The 5,190-nt window shown below is 45.1% G+C and overlaps 1 long non-coding RNA gene across 1 annotated transcript in view; it reads left to right on the top strand.

Annotated features, from left to right (window-relative positions):
* LOC111538263 overlaps window positions 1-4,361 on the top strand; it is a 25,943-nt gene extending 21,582 nt beyond the window's left edge. Inside the window, exon 4 of the long non-coding RNA XR_002730278.2 lies at window positions 3,937-4,361. This is a non-coding gene — a long non-coding RNA (uncharacterized LOC111538263). The remainder of the gene's footprint in view (window positions 1-3,936) is intronic.
* Window positions 4,362-5,190: the final 829 nt, after the last annotated feature.

Genomic DNA, 5,190 nt, shown 5'->3' with positions numbered 1-5,190 from the left:
AAAAAAAAAAAAAAAAAAAAAAAAAAAAAAAAAAAAAAAAAGTAGCCAGGTGTGCCTGTAGTCTCAGCTACTCTGGAGGCTGAGGTGGGAGAATCACTTGAGCCCAGGAGGTCAAGCCTGCAGTGAGCCGTAATTGCACCATTGCACTCCACCCTGGGCAACAGAGCGAGACTGTCTCAAAAAAGAAAAAAAAAAAAAAAATGGAAAGGAAAGGAAACCAAGCATTTAGACCCTTTTGGGGGATGTTAAGGGTATCATTTCATGTACACTGAACCTAAAAATAAAGATTTGGGACTCATATTTTTATGTCATTTTTTAATTTCAAAATTTTCAGGTAAATTTTGTTGTATTTTACAAAGTGTTGGTCTGTGACAGATTGGAAATACTTTTTCTTTTTTTAAGCCTTCATTGCATAGTTTGGGGAGTCCTGTTTTAGAGTTTCTCCTTGTGGGCTTTGAATTTTCTAGACAGACAGTACCATGTCTAGCTTTTCTAGACAGACAGTGAATGCCTGGCTTCAGTGAGCTGGCATCATCTGGCATTGGCAAGGTGTTAGACAGGACTGAACCAAATCAGACTTCTCCCCATCCTTTTTTTTTTTTTTGAGGCAGCGTCTTGCTCTGTCGCCCAGGCTGGAGTGCAGTGGCCGGATCTCAGCTCATGGCAAGCTCCGCCTCCCGGGTTTACGCCATTCTCCTGCCTCAGCCTCCCGAGTAGCTGGGACTACAGGCGCCCGCCACCTCGCCTGGCCAGTTTTTTGTATTTTTTAGTAGAGACGGGGTTTCACCGTGTTAGCCAGGATGATCTTGATCTACTGACCTCGTGATCCGCCCGTCTCGGCCTCCCAAAGTGCTGGGATTACAGGCTTGAGCCACCGCGCCCGGACGACTTCTCCCCATTCTATCTAACTATACTTTCGTACCCATTAACCATCCTCACTTCCTCCCCTCCTCCATTCATCTCCCCAACCTCTGGTAACCATTATTCTACTCTCTATCTCCGTAAGTTCAATTGTTTTTATAAGAAACTCTGTCCCCAGATGGTCATTCCAATAGAGTCCTAGCCAAGTTCTGTCTTCGGATGGAGAGTCCTTTGCAAGCATCGCCTGGGATCCTCCTAGAGTCTCCAAGGCCTGAGCTAATACTTTTTAGCAAAGAATTCCACACAAAATGGCACTGAAGTGATTTGAAAGCCAACCTTCCCCCTCCCATACTCCCACCCCAAAATATACAACTTACCTGTAAGGATTGGGCAAACAACTATACTCAGCCTCTAGTTTTTCCTGTGGTCACCACAAATGGGCCAATCTTTAGCCCAGGCAGGATAGATGACTTCACATAAGGTTCTTACTCTGTGGGTGCAGGCAGCCCCTCTGCATGCATTGCACCAAGGCTTCATGTCCCATTACATGGGGGCCATGTAGGGGAGGATTGCACTGTGGATACATGTTGTCTGTCTAGAAAATTCAAGGCTACGCAGGCGTTTCCAGGGTTATGGCCCTGGCACCAAAAAAGTCTGCAAATGATGAAAATTGGATTGGGGAGGGGATGGAATTCTAAGAAAAGGTAATTGGAACTTTAGGACTTAAGAGGGAAAGAAAGGATGATGCTGTTCTTATTCCATGAACATTAGTGCTTGCGCTATGTATTGGGTATTTTTATAGACAGTAGCTCACTTCAGTCCTCGCAGGGGGACTATTTCTTTTAAGCTTTAATCTCTAGATGTTTAATTTGCTTACTTAAATTTTTTAAATGTTTATGGGTACTAGTAGATGTATATATTTATGGGGTACATGAGATATTTTGACACAGGCATATAATGTATAATAATCACCTCAGGGTAAATGGGGTATCCATCCCCTCAAGCTTTTTTTTTTTAATGTTATGAACCTTCCAATTATACTCTTTCAGTTATTTTTAAATATACAATAAATTATTGTAGTCATCCTGTTGTGCTATCAAATACTAGATCTTATTCATTCTATCTAACTATATATTTGTACCCATTAACCATCCCCAAGCCCTCCACTATTACCCTTCCCAGCCTCTGGTAGCCATCCCTCTGCTCTCTATCTCCATGAGTTCAATTGTTTTGATTTTTAGCCGCCACAAATAAGTGAGAACATGAGAAGTCTCTCTTTCTGTGCCTGGATTATTTCACATAATGTCCTCCAATTCCATCCATGTTGTTGCAAATGACAGGATCTCATTCTTTTTTTTATGGTGGAATAGTTTTTCATTGTGTATATGTACCACATTCCCTTTATCCATTCATCTGTCGATGGACACTTAGGCTGCCTCCAAATCTTGGCTGTTGTCAACAGTGCTGTAATAAACATGGGAGTGCAGAGATCTCTTCAGTATACTGATTTACATTCTTTTAGGTATAGACTTGGGAGTGGGATTGCTGGATCATATGGTAGCTCTATTGTTAGGTTTATTTTTTATTTTTTAAATTTTTTTAAGACAATCTCACTCTGTTGCCTAGGCTGGAGTGCAATGGCGCAATCTTGGCTCACTGTAACCTCCGCCTCCCAGGTTCAAGTGATTCTCCTACCTTAGCCTCCTGAGTGGCTGGGATTACAGGTGTGTGCCACCACACTTGGCTAACTTTTGTATTTTTAGTAGAGACAGGTTTTCATTGTGTTGGCCAGGCTGGTCTCAAACTCTTGACCTCAAGTGATCCACCCACCTCGGCCTTTCAAAGTGTTGGGATTACAAGCGTGAGCCACCATGCCCGGTCCTATTGTTAGTTTTTTGAGGAACCTCCAAACCATTCTCCATAGTGATTGTACTAATTTACATTCTCACCAGCAGCATACAAGGGTTCCCTTTTCTCTGCATCCTCACCCATGTTCCTTATTGCCTGTCTTTTGGATTAAAGCCATTTTAACTGGGGTAAGATGATATCTCATTGTAGTTTTCATTTGCATTTCTCTGATGATCACTGACGTGGAGGACCTTTTCATATGCCTGTTTGCCATTTTTTTTTTTTCCAAAAATGTCTACTGAGTTCTTTTCCCTAGGGGGACTGTTATGCTTTGCATTCACTGTTGAGGGAACTGAGGGCTGGGAATGTTGAGACTTTTCAGAGGTCCTAAAAGAATGAACCCCTGAGTCAGGGTGGCAAAGGAAGCTCCCCTGTCCAGCTTTCTTCCACATGGCAGGACACAGGCCTCAGACTGGAACCCCGGCAGTCATTTTTGCTCTGTGGGTCTCTCTGAGCCCTGCCCACCAGAAGCAGCTGCAGATCCCATGGCCCAGGTCACATTCTCTTGGGGGCCACTTCTGGGGACACAGAAGGAAGAATGGTGTGCCAGAAATATTCCAGTGGCCCCAGGTTCCTATTCCAACTCCGCCTGCACTATCTCCATTCATTCCTTCCTTCCAGCCTCAACCTTCTCATGGATAGGATGCAACCGCCTACCACAAAACTCACTGTGGGAGTCTTGTGATAGTGTAGTATGTTCATAGCCTAGCACCTGGGAGAGTGCTCAAGAATGGGTAGCTGTGAGCCTGGCAGGTAGTGCACACCTGTAGCCCCAGCTACTCAGGAGGCTGAGGCAGGAGGTTCCCTTGAGCTAAGGAGTTCAAGGCTGCAGTGAGCTATGATCATGCCATTACACTCCAGCCTGAGCAACAGGGTGAGGCATTGTCTCAAAAAAAAAAAAAAAAAAGAAAAGAAAAGAAAAAAAAAAGAAAAAAGAAAAAGAAATGGTAGTTGCTCAGGGTGAACTCCCTCAGAGGATGGATTTGATCTCATTCCCATCTCTAACCCCGGATCCCCTGCAGGCCTTCCATACAGGTATGTATAAGGAACAAGCTGCCCACATCTGGTCCAACCCTTGACAACAAGGACTTAGGCAAATGTCACCAAGGCTGCTGGATGCCTGCTCCCAACCAACAGCCCTTCTCACTTGTAATTCATTTAGCAGAGGTTGGAGCCTTAGGAGTGCCCAGGCTGGGAACGGAGGAAGGACATGCTCGGGAGAAGGTGAAGATGGGAGAGAAGCAAGATCTATGTGTTTGGACCAAGGACACATTTCCTTACTCCATAGCAACTGTGGTCAGTGGCTTAGCTCGGACAAGGGGATGAGAGCCCATGTGTTGTCAGGGTTCTTCTGGGAACTCTGAGAAGGCAGGGGCCGCCCATTGCTGCCTCTCTTCCATTCTGCAGCATGGAATATGGATGTGTGGTTTGGATGTACAGACACCATTTTGGACCATGAAGACAAGGACGATTGTCTAAGGATGGCACAGCCAGAGCACTGGGAGTGGCGAGAAGACAGGGGAGCTGCTGTGCCAAGCAGGACTGTCTCTCTCTTAAGATAAAAATAAAATTTATTGGTATTTAAACCATTACTTTTTTGGGCTGTCATATGTCACTGAAATTAATCTGAAAGGTGGAAGCAATTAATGGAAACGAAATAGCACCCCATCTTCACACTTTGAGCTTTTTATGGCATAACCACTCCCTCCAAAGTAATATACCACCAAGTTGAAACATGATTATGCTCAGCTGTTTACAGGCTTTGGCAATTTCAGTACAGGATTTATCTTCCTGTCATGCAGCCTGCCATTCCCTTTTTGATGTGGCCAGATTGTCCGATGTGTTTTCTCCCCGTATTTTTTCTTTTTCTTCATTCAAGCAGGGTGAAGGCTCTATGCATCCAGGAAGATTTGTGAAGGGCCTCCTGGTATCTGTATTCAAAAGATTTAAAATGCAAATACGGCAGGGAGAATGGTCGGGAGACCCACTTTGGGGTGGCATGTCAGAGTGGGACTGGTAGGGGAGAGATAAGTCTGGGGGCTCCACAGATGCCATGGGAATGGCCTCATGGTACACTGGACCTGAGATTCCAAAACCGGTCAGAGATGCCCAAGCCCAGGCAATCATGGCACAGCAGCAGAGCAGCTAAGGGGCCATGGGGGCTGGGCCTACCAGTGAGGACAAAAGCACAGGCACCTCAGGGCACTTCAACGCCACAGCCCGAGTACCCTTGGACAGGGAGAAGGAAAGGAGATGAGCAATGGGCAACTCAAACTTAACATGCTTAGATTCAGGAATTCCAGGTCTTCCCCACAATCTACTTCTCCCCATTTCCCCATCAGCCTGTGGCATCTTTATGCTTCCAGATGCTCAGGCCAAAACATTGGAGCATTTCTCAGTCCTTTTTCTCTTACACTCTAC

The sequence above is a fragment of the Piliocolobus tephrosceles genome, chromosome 6, assembly GCF_002776525.5.
Source record: "Piliocolobus tephrosceles isolate RC106 chromosome 6, ASM277652v3, whole genome shotgun sequence".
In the NCBI taxonomy this organism is placed as follows: domain Eukaryota; kingdom Metazoa; phylum Chordata; class Mammalia; order Primates; family Cercopithecidae; genus Piliocolobus; species Piliocolobus tephrosceles.
The sequence above is the reverse complement of the archived record's forward strand: the minus strand, read 5'-3'. Positions and strand labels throughout refer to the sequence as shown.